Source organism: Panulirus ornatus, chromosome 9 (genome assembly GCF_036320965.1).
Source record: "Panulirus ornatus isolate Po-2019 chromosome 9, ASM3632096v1, whole genome shotgun sequence".
In the NCBI taxonomy this organism is placed as follows: Eukaryota; Metazoa; Arthropoda; class Malacostraca; order Decapoda; family Palinuridae; genus Panulirus; species Panulirus ornatus.
In genome coordinates, this window is record NC_092232.1 from 30,794,865 (window position 1) to 30,807,261 (window position 12,397).

The following is a 12,397-nucleotide window of genomic DNA, read 5'->3' on the forward strand; positions in this document are numbered from 1 at the left end:
TCTTCTCCTCGTTCCCTCCACCTCCGACACATATATCCTCTTGGTCAATCTTTCCTCACTCATTCTCTCCATGTGCCCAAACCACTTCAAAACACCCTCTTCTGCTCTCTCAACCACGCTCTTTTTATTTCCACACATCTCTCTTACCCTTACGTTACTCACTCGATCAAACCACCTCACACCACACATTGTCCTCAAACATCTCATTTCCAGCACATCCATCCTCCTGCGCACAACTCTATCCATAGCCCAGATATCTAAAACACTTTATTTCCTCCAGTTTTTCTCTATTTAAACTTACCTCCCAATTGACTTGACCCTCAACCCTACTGTACCTAATAAACTTGCTCTTATTCACATTTACTCTTAACTTTCTTCTTTCACACACTTTACCAAACTCAGTCACCAGCTTCTGCAGTTTCTCACATGGATCAGCCACCAGCAATGTATCATCAGCGAACAACAACTGACTCACTTCCCAAGCTCTCTCATCCACAACAGACTGCATACTTGCCCCTCTTTCCAAAACTCTTGCATTCACCTCCCTAACAACCCCATCCATAAACAAATTAAACAACCATGGAGACATCACACACCCCTGCCGCAAACCTACATTCACTGAGAACCAATCACTTTCCTCTCTTCCTACACGTACACATGCCTTAAATCCTTGATAAAAACTTTTCACTGCTTCTAACAACTTGCCTCCCACACCATATATTCGTAATACATTCCACAGAGTATCTCTATCAACTCTATCATATGCCTTCTCCAGATCCATAAATGCTTCATACAAATCCATTTGCTTTTCTAAGTATTTCTCACATACATTCTTCAAAGCAAACACCTGATTCACACATCCTCTACCACTTCGGAAACCACACTGCCCTTCCCCAATCTGATGCTCTGTACATGCCTTCACCCTCTCAATCAATACCCTCCCATATAATTTACCAGGAATACTCAACAAACTTATACCTCTGTAATTTGAGCACTCACTCTTATCCCCTTTGCCTTTGCACAGTGGCACTATGCTAGCATTCCGCCAATCCTCAGGCACCTCACCATGAATCATATATACATTAAATAACCTTACCAAACAGTCAACAATAGTCACCCCCTTTTTTTAATAAATTCCACTGCAATACCATCCAAACCTGCTGCCTTGCCGGCTTTCATCTTCCGCAAAGCTTTTACTACGTCTTCTCTGTTTACCAAATCATTTTCCCTAACCCTCTCTCACTTTGCACACCACCTCGACCAAAACATCCTATATCTGTCACTCTATCATCTAAGACATTCAACAAACCTTCAAAATACTCACTCCATCTCCTTCTCACATCACCACTACTTGTTATCACCTCCCCATTATCCCCCTTCACTGAAGTTCCCACTTGTTCCCTTGTCTTACGCATTTTATTTACCTCCTTCCAAAACATCTTTTTATTCTCCCTAAAATATAATGATGTTCTCTCACCCCGACTCTCATTTGCCCTCTTTTTCACCTCTTGCACCTTTCTCTTGATCTCCTGCCTGTTTCTTTTATACATCTCCCACTCATTTGCATTTTTTCCCTGCAAAAATTGTCCAAATGCCTCTCTCTTTTCTTGCACTAATAATCTTCTTCATCCCACCACTCGCTACCCTTTCTATTCAACCCACCTCCCACACTTCTCATGCCACAAGCATCTTTTGCGCAAGCCATCACTGCTTCCCTAAATACATCCCATTCCTCCCTCACTCCCCTTACGTCCTTTGCTCTCACCTTTTTCCATTCTGTATTCAGTCTCTCCTGGTACTTCCTCAAACAAGTCTCCTTCCCAAGCTCACTTACTCTCACCACTCTCTTCACCCCAACATTCTCTCTTCTTTTCTGAAAACCTCTACAAATCTTCACCTTCGCCTCCACAAGAAAATGATCAGACATCCCTCCAGTTGCACCTCTCAACACATTAACATCCAAAAGTCTCTCTTTCGCGCGCCTATCAAATAATACGTAATCCAATAATGCTCTCTGGCCATCTCTCCTACTTACATATGTATACTTATGTATATCTCTCTTTTTAAACCAGATATTCCCAATCACCAGTCCTTTTTCAGCACATAAATCTGTACAAGCTCTTCACCACTTCCATTTACAACACTGAACACCCCATGTATACCAATTATTCCCTCAACTGCCACATTACTCACCTTTGCATTTAAATCACCCATCACTATAACCTGGTCTCATGCATCAAAACCACTAACACACTCATTCAGCTGCTCCCAAACCACTTGCCTCTCATGATCTTTCTTCTCATGCCCAGGTGCATATGCACCAATAATCACCCATCTCTCTCCATCAACTTTCAGTTTTACCCATATCAATCTAGAGTTTACTTTCTTACACTCTATCACATACTCCCACCACTCCTGTTTCAGGAGTAGTGCTACTCCTTCCCTTGCCCTTGACCTCTCACTAACCCCTGACTTTACTCCCAAGACATTCCCAAACATGTAGTATGTTTGTGGAAAGATTGACCAAGAGGATATATGTGTCAGAGGTGGAGGGAACGAGGAGAAGTGGGAGACCAAATTGGAGGTGGAAAGATGGAGTGAAAAAGATTTTTAGTGATCAGGGCCTGAACATGCAAGAGGGTGAAAGGAGGGCAAGGAATAGAGTGAATTGGAATGATGTGGTATACCGGGGTTGACGTGCCTTCAGTGGATTGAACCAGGGCATGTGAATCGTCTGGGGTAAACCATATAAAGGTCTGTGGGGCCTGGATGTGGAAAGGGAGCTGTGGTTTCGGTGCATTATTACATGACAGCTGGAGACTGAGTGTGAACGAATGGTGCCTTTGTTGTCTTTTCCTAGTGCTACCTCGCACACATGAGGGGGGAGGGGGTTGTTATTCCATGTGTGGTGAGGTGGCGATGGCAATAGATAAAGGCAGACAGTATGAATTATGTACATGTGTATATATGTATATGTTTGTGTGTGTGTATATATATATATATATTTTTTTTTTTTTTTTTTATACTATTCGCCATTTCCCGTGATAGCGAGGTAGCGTTAAGAACAGAGGACTGGGTTTTGAGGGAATATCTTCACCTGGCCCCCTTCTCTGTTCCTTCTTTTGGAAAATAAAAAAAAAAAAAAAGAGAGAGGGGAGGATTTCCAGCCACCCGCTCCCTTCCCTTTTAGTCACCTTCTACGACACGCAGGGAATACGTGGGAAGTATTCTTTCTCCCCTATCCCCAGGGATATATATATATATATATATATATATATTTTTTTTTTTTTTTTTTTATACTTTGTCGCTGTCTCCCGCGTTTGCGAGGTAGCGCAAGGAAACAGACGAAAGAAATGGCCCAACCCCCCCCATACACATGTACATACACACGTCCACACACGCAAAATATACATACCTACACAGCTTTCCATGGTTTACCCCAGACGCTTCACATGCCTTGATTCAATCCACTGACAGCACGTCAACCCCTGTATACCACATCGCTCCAATTCACTCTATTCCTTGCCCTCCTTTCACCCTCCTGCATGTTCAGGCCCCGATCACACAAAATCTTTTTCACTCCATCTTTCCACCTCCAATTTGGTCTCCCTCTTCTCGTTCCCTCCACCTCCGACACATATATCCTCTTGGTCAATCTTTCCTCACTCATTCTCTCCATGTGCCCAAACCATTTCAAAACACCCTCTTCTGCTCTCTCAACCACGCTCTTTTTATTTCCACACATCTCTCTTACCCTTACGTTACTTACTCGATCAAACCACCTCACACCACACATTGTCCTCAAACATCTCATTTCCAGCACATCCATCCTCCTGCGCACAACTCTATCCATAGCCCACGCCTCGCAGCCATACAACATTGTTGGAACCACTATTCCTTCAAACATACCCATTTTTGCTTTCCGAGATAATGTTCTCGACTTCCACACATTTTTCAAGGCTCCCAAAATTTTCGCCCCCTCCCCCACCCTATGATCCACTTCCACTTCCATGGTTCCATCCGCTGACAGATCCACTCCCAGATATCTAAAACACTTCACTTCCTCCAGTTTTTCTCCATTCAAACTCACCTCCCAATTGACTTGACCCTCAACCCTACTGTACCTAATAACCTTGCTCTTATTCACATTTACTCTTAACTTTCTTCTTCCACACACTTTACCAAACTCAGTCACCAGCTTCTGCAGTTTCTCACATGAATCAGCCACCAGCGCTGTATCATCAGCGAACAACAACTGACTCACTTCCCAAGCTCTCTCATCCCCAACAGACTTCATACTTGCCCCTCTTTCCAGGACTCTTGCATTTACCTCCCTAACAACCCCATCCATAAACAAATTAAACAACCATGGAGACATCACACACCCCTGCCGCATATATATATATATATATATATATATATATATATATATATATATATATATATATATATATACATTGAGATGTATAGGTATGTATATGTGCTGTTTGCTGACGTGTATGTATATACATGTGTATGTGGGCGGGTTGGGCCATTCTTTCGTCTGATTCGTTGCGCTGCCTCGCTAACGCGTGAGACAGAGACAAAGCAAAGTAATAGAATGATAAATATAATTCATGGTGAGGTGCCTGAGGATTGTCGGAATGCTTGAATAGTGCCATTGTACAAAGGCAAAGGGGATAAGAGTGAGTGCTCAAATTACAGAGGTATAAGTTTGCTGAGTATTCCTGGTAAATTATAATGGAGGTTATTGATTGAGAGGGTGAAGGCATGTACAGAGCATCAGTTTGGGGAAGAGCAGTGTGGTTTCAGAAGTGGTAGAGGATGTGTGTATCAGGTGTTTGCTGTGACGACTGTATCTGATAAATACTTAGAAAAGCAAATGTATTTGTATGTAGCTTTTATGGATCTGGAGAAGGCATATGATAGAGTTGATAGAGATGCTCTGTGGAAGGTATTACGAATGTATGGTGTGGGAGGCAAGTTGTTAGAAGCAGTGAAAAGTTTTTATCGAGGATGTAAGGCACGTGTATGTGTAGGAAGAGAGGAAAGTGATTGGTTCTTAGTGAATGTAGGTTTGTGGCAGGGGTGTGTGATGTCTCCATGGTTGTTTAGTTTGTTTATGGATGGGGTTGTTAGGGAGGTGAATGCAAGAGTTTTGGAAAGAGGGGCAAGTATGCAGTCTGTTGTGGATGAGAGAGCTTGGGAAGTGAGTCAGTTGTTGTTCGCTGATGATACATTGCTGGTGGCTGATTCATGTGATAAACTGCAGAAGCTGGTGACTGAGTTTGGTAAAGTGTGTGAAAGAAGAAAGCTGAGAGTAAATATGAATAAGAGTAAGGTTGTTAGGTACAGTAGGGTTTAGGGTCAAGTAAATTGTGAGGTAAGTTTGAATGGAGAAAAACTGGAGGAAGTGAAGTGCTTTAGATATCTGGGAGTGGATTAGGCAGTGGATGGAACCATGGAAGCGGAAGTGAATCATAGGGTGGGGGAGGGGGCGAAAGTTCTGGGAGCCTTGAAGAATGTGTGGAAGTCGAAAACATCATCTCGGAAAGCAAAAATGGGTATGTTTGAAGGAATAGGGGTTCCAACAATGTTGTATGGATTCGAGGGGTGAGCTATGGATAGAGTTGTGCGGAGGAGGGTGGATGTGCTGGAAATGAGATGTTTGAGGACAATATGTGGTGTGAGGTGGTTTGATCGAGTAAGTAATAATAGCGTAAGAGAGATGTGTGGTAATAGAAAGAGTGTGGTTGAGAGAGCAGAAGAGGGTGTTTTGAAATGGTTTGGTCACATGGAGAGAATGAGTGAGGAAAGATTGACCAAGAGGATATATGTGTCGGAGGTGGAGGGAACGAGAAGTGGGAGACCAAATTGGAGGCGGAAAGATGGAGTGAAAAAGTTTTTGAGTGATCGGGGCCTGAAGATGCAGGAGGGTGAAAGGCATGCAAAGAATAGTGTGAATTGGAACGATGTGGTATACCGGGGTTGACGTGCTGTCAATGGATTGGGGCAGGGCATGTGAAGCGTCTTGGGTAAACCATGGAAAGTTCTGTGGGGCCTGGATATGGAAAGGGAGCTGTGGTTTCGGTGCATTATTACCTGACAGCTAGAGACAGTGTGAACGAATGTGGTGGCCTTTGTTGTCTTTTCTAGCGCTACCTTGCACACATAAGGGGGCAGAGGGGTTGTTATTTCATATGTGGCGAGGTGGCGATTGGAATGAATTAAGGAAGATAGTATGAATTATGTACATGTGTATATATGTATATGTCTGTGTGTGTATATATATGTATACGTTGAGATGTATAGGTATGTATATTTGCGTGTGTGGATGTGTATGTAAGTGGGTTGGGCCATTCATTTGTCTGTTTCCTTGCATTACCTCGCTAACGTGCGAGACAGCGACAAAGGAAAATAAATAGAATAAAGATATATATATATATATATATATATATATATATATATATATTTTTCTTTGTCGCTGTCTCCCGCGTTTGCGAGGTAGCGCAAGGAAACAGACAAAAGAAATGGCCCAACCCACCCCCCTACACATGTATATACATACGTCCACACACGCAAATATACATACCTACACAGCTTTCCATGGTTTACCCCAGATGCTTCACATTCCCTGATTCAATCTACTGACAGCACGTCAACCCCGGTATACCACATTGATCCAATTCACTTTATTCCTTGCCCTCCTTTCACCCTCCTGCATGTTCAGGCCCCGATCACACAAAATCTTTTTCACTCCATCTTTCCACCTCCAATTTGGTCTCCCACTTCTCCTTGTTCCCTCCACCTCTGACACATATATCCTCTTGGTCAATCTTTCCTCACTCATTCTCTCCATGTGCCCAAACCATTTCAAAACACCCTCTTCTGCTCTCTCAACCACGCTCTTTTGATTTCCACACATCTCTCTTACCCTTACGTTACTTACTCGATCAAACCACCTCACACCACACATTGTCCTCAAACATCTCATTTCCAGCACATCCATCCTCCCGCGCACAACTCTATCCATAGCCCACGCCTCGCAACCATACAACATTGTTGGAACCACTATTCCTTCAAACATACCCATTTTTGCTCTGAGATAATGTTCTCGACTTCCACACATTCTTCAAGGCTCCCAGAATTTTCACCCCCTCCCCCACCCTATGATCCACTTCTGCTTCCATGGTTCCATCCGCTGCCAGATCCACTCTCAGATATCTAAAACACTTTACTTCCTCCAGTTTTTCTCCATTCAAACTTACCTCCCAATTGACTTGACCCTCAACCCTACTGTACCTAATAACCTTGCTCTTATTCACATTTACTCTTAACTTTCTTCTTTCACACACTTTACCAAACTCAGTCACCAGCTTCTGCAGTTTCTCACATGAATCAGCCACCAGCAATGTATCATCAGCGAACAACTGACTCACTTCCCAAGCTCTCTCATCCACAACAAACTGCATACTTGCCCCTCTTTCCAAAACTCTTGCATTCACCTCCCTAACAACCCCATCCATAAACAAATTAAACAACCATGGAGACATCACACACCCCTGCCGCAAACCTACATTCACTGAGAACCACTCACTTTCCTCTCTTCCTACACGTACACATGCCTTACATCCTTGATAAAAACTTTTCACTGCTTCTAACAACTTGCCTCCCACACCATATATTCTTAATACCTTCCACAGAGCATCTCTATCAACTCTATCATATGCCTCTATCATATATATATATATATATATATATATATATATATATATATATATATATATATATACATATATATATATTTTTTTTTTGCTTTGTCGCTGTCTCCTGCGTTTGCGAGGTAGCACAAGGAAACAAGCGAAAGAAATGGCCCAACCCACCCCCATACACATGTATATACACATGTCCACACACACAAATATACATACCTACACAGCTTTCCATGGTTTACCCCAGACGCTTCACATGCCCTGCTTCAATCCACTGACAGCACGTCAACCCCGGTATACCACATCGCTCCAACTCACTCTATTCCTTGCCCTCCTTTCACCCTCCTGCATGTTCAGGCCCCGATCACACAAAATCTTTTTCACTCCATCTTTCCACCTCCAATTTGGTCTCCCTCTTCTCCTCGTTCCCTCCACCTCCGACACATATATCCTCTTGGTCAATCTTTCCTCACTCATTCTCTCCATGTGCCCAAACCATTTCAAAACACCCTCTTCTGCTTTCTCAACCACGCTCTTTTTATTTCCACACATCTCTCTTACCCTTACGTTACTTACTCGATCAAACCACCTCACACCACACATTGTCCTCAAACATCTCATTTCCAGCACATCCATCCTCCTGCGCACAACTCTATCCATAGCCCACGCCTCGCAACCATACAACATTGTAGGAACCACTATTCCTTCAAACATACCCATTTTTGCTTTCCGAGATAATGTTCTCGACTTCCACACATTCTTCAAGGCTCCCAGAATTTTCGCCCCCTCCCCCACCCGATGATCCACTTCCGCTTCCATGGTTCCATCCGCTGCCAGATCCACTCCCAGATATCTAAAACACTTCACTTCCTCCAGTTTTTCTCCATTCAAACTCACCTCCCAATTGACTTGACCCTCAACCCTACTGTACCTAATAACCTTGCTCTTATTCACATTTACTCTTAACTTTTTTCTTTCACACACTTTACCAAACTCAGTCACCAGCTTCTGCAGTTTCTCACATGAATCAGCCACCAGCGCTGTATCATCAGCGAACAACAACTAACTCACTTCCCAAGCTCTCTCATCCCCAACAGACTTCATACTTGCCCCTCTTTCCAAAACTCTTGCATTTACCTCCCTAACAACCCCATCCATAAACAAATTAAACAACCATGGAGACATCACACACCCCTGCCGCAAACCTACATTCACTGAGAACCAATCACTTTCCTCTCTTCCTACACGTACACATGCCTTACATCTTCGATAAAAACTTTTCACTGCTTCTAACAAATTTCCTCCCACACCATATATTCTTAATACCTTCCACAGAGCATCTCTATCAACTCTATCATATGCCTTCTCCAGATCCATAAATGCTACATACAAATCCATTTGCTTTTCTAAGTATTTCTCACATGCATATATATATATATATATATATATATATATATATATATATATATATATATATATATATATATATATATTTTTTTTTTTCATACTATTCGCCATTTCCCGCGATAGCGAGGTAGCGTTAAGAACAGAGGACTGGGCCTTTTTTGGAATATCCTCACCTATCCCCCTCTGTTCCTTCTTTTGGAAAATTAAAAAAAAAAAAAAAAAAGAGAGGGGAGGATTTCCAGCCCCCCGCTCCCTCCCCTTTTAGTCGCCTTCTACGACACGCAGGGAATACGTGGGATGTATTCTTAATCCCCTATCCCCAGGGATAAAATATATATATATATATATATATATATATATATATATATATATATATATATATATATATATATATATATATGTATATATATATATATATATATATATATATATATATATATATATATATATATATATATAAATAAATAATATGGCGAATATGTATGAAATAAAAAAAAGCATGACAAAGGACTGGTGATTGGGAATACCTGGTATAATTAGAGAGATATACATAAGTATACGTATGTAAGTAGGGTAGATGGCCAGAGAGCATTATTGGATTACGTGTTAATTGATAGGCGTGCAAGAGAGAGACTTTTGGATGTTAATGTTCTGAGAGGTGCAACTGGAGGTATGTCTGATCATTATCTTGTGGAGGCGAAGGTGAAGATTTGTAAAGGTTTTCAGAAAAGAAGAGAGAATGTTGGGGTGAAGAGAGTGGTGTGAGTAAGTGAGCTTGGGAAGGAGACTTGTGTGAGGAAGTTCCAGGAGAGACTGAGTACAGAATGGAAAAAGGTGAGAACAAAGGACGTAAGGAGAATGGGGGAGGAATGGGAAGTATTTAGGGAAGCAGTGATGGCTTGCCCAAAAGATGCTTGTGGCATGAGAAGTGTGGGAGGTGGGCAGATTAGGAAGGGTAGTGAGTGGTGGGATGAAGAAGTAAGTTTATTAGTGAAAGAGAAGAGAGAGGCATTTGGCGATTTTTGCAGGGAAATAATGCAAATGAGTGGGAGATGTATAAAAGAAAGAGGCAGTATAAAAGAAAGAGGCAGGAGGTCAAGAGAAGGGTGCAAGAGGTGAAAAAGAGGGCATATGAAAGTTGGGGTGAGAGAGTATCATAAGATTTTAGGGAGAATAAAAAGATGTTTTGGAAGGAGGTAAAGTGCGAAAGACAAGGGAACAAATGGGAACATCAGTGAAGGGGGTTAATGGGGAGGGGATAACAAGTAGTGGTGATGTGAGAAGGAGATTCAGTGAGTATTTTGAAGGTTTGTTGAATATGTTCAATGATAGAGTGGCAGATACAGGGTGTTTTGGTTGAGGTGGTGTGCAAAGTGAGAGGGTTAGGGAGAATGATTTGGTAAACAGAGAAGAGGTAGTAAAAGCTTTGCGGAAGATGAAGGCCGGCAAGGCAGCAGGTTTGGATGGTATTGCAGTTGAATTTATAAAAAAAGGGGGGACTGTATTGTTGACTGGTTGGTAAGGTTATTTAATGTATGTATGGCTCATGGTGAGGTGCCTGAGGATTGGGGGAATGCTTGCATGGTGCCATTGTACAAAGGCAAAGGGGATAAAAGTGAGTGCTCAAATCACAGAGGTATAAGTTTGTTGAGTATTCCTGGTAAATTATATGGGAGGGTATTGATTGAGAGGGTGAAGGCATGTACAGAGCATCAGATTGGGGAAGAGCAGTGTTGTTTCAGAAGTGGTAGAGGATGTGTGGATGAGGTGTTTGCTTTGAAGAATGTATGTGAGAAATACTTAGAAAAGCAAATAGATTTGTATGGAGCATATATGGATGTGGAGAATTCATATGATAGAGTTGATAGAGATGCTCTGTGGAAGGTATTACGAATAGTTGTTAGAAGCAGTTTTTATCGAGGATGTAAGGCATGTGTACGAGCAGGAAGAGAGGAAAGTGATTGGTTCTCGGTGAATGTTTGTTTATGGCAGGTATCTGTGATGTCTCCATGGTAGTTTAATCTGTTTATGGATGGGGTTGTTAGGGAGGTGAATGGAAGAGTTTGGGAAAGAGGGGCAAGTATGCAGTCTTTGTGGATGAGAGAGCTTGGGAAGTGAGTCAATTGTTGTTCTCTGATGGTACAACACTGGTGGCTGATTCGTCTGAGAAACTGTAGAAACTGGTGACTGTGTTTGGTAAAGTGTGTGAAAGAAGAAAGCTGAGAGTAAATGTGAATAAAAGCAAGGTTATTAGGTTCAGTAGGGTTGAGGGACAAATTAACTGGGAGGTAAGTTTGAATGGAGAAAAACTGGAGGAAGTAAAGTGTTTTAGATATGTGGGAGTGGATTTGGCAGCGGATGGAACCATGGAAGCGGAAGTGAGTCACAGGGTTTAGGAGGGAGTGAAGGTTGTGGGAGCGTTGAAGAATCTGTGGAAGGTGAGAATGTCATCTCGGAGAGCAAAATTGGGTATGTTTGAAAGAATAGTTGTTCCAACACTGTTATATAGTTGCAAGGCATGGGCTATAGATAAGGTTGTGTGGAGGAGGGTGGATGTGTTGGAAATGAAATGTTTGAGGACAGTATGTGGTGTGAGGTGGTATGATGGTGTAAGTAATGAAAGGATAAGAGGTGTGTGGTAATATAAAGAGTATGGTTGAGAGAGCAGAAGGTATGTTGAAATGGCTTGGACACATGGAAAGAATGAGTGAGGAAAGATTGACAAAGAGGATATATGTGTCAGAGGTAGAGAGAAGAAGGAGAAGCGAGAGACCAATTTAGAGATGGAGGGATGGAGTGAAAAAGATTTTGAGCGATTGGAGCCTGAACATACAGGGGGTTGAAAGGTGCGCAAGGAACAGAGTGAATTGGAACGATATGGTATACTTGGGTGGAAATGCTGTCAATGGATTGAACCAAGGCATGTGAAGCATCTGGGGTAAACCATGGAAATGTCTGTGGTGCCTTGATGTGTAAAAGGGAGCTGTGGTTTTGGTGCATTACACATGACATCTAGAGATTGAGTGTGAATGAATGTGGCTTTTTTTTTTTTTTTTTTCCTTGGTCTGCCATGCTGGAGGGGGGGATACTATTTCGTGTGTGGCGGGGTAGCGATGAGAATGGATGAAGGCAGCAAGTATCGATATGCACATGTGTATATATATACAAGTCTGTGTATGTATATGTTGAAATGTATATGTATGTATATGTGCGTGTGGGCGTTTATGTATATACACGTGTATGTGGGTGGGTTGAGCCATTCTTTCGTCTGTTTCCTT

General features: G+C 42.2%; 1 protein-coding gene across 8 annotated transcripts in view; it reads left to right on the forward strand.

The window, feature by feature from the left end:
* The window catches only part of snama (something that sticks like glue), a 301,283-nt gene that overhangs the window by 67,969 nt on the left and 220,917 nt on the right, over positions 1-12,397 (forward strand). The window lies entirely within an intron of this gene.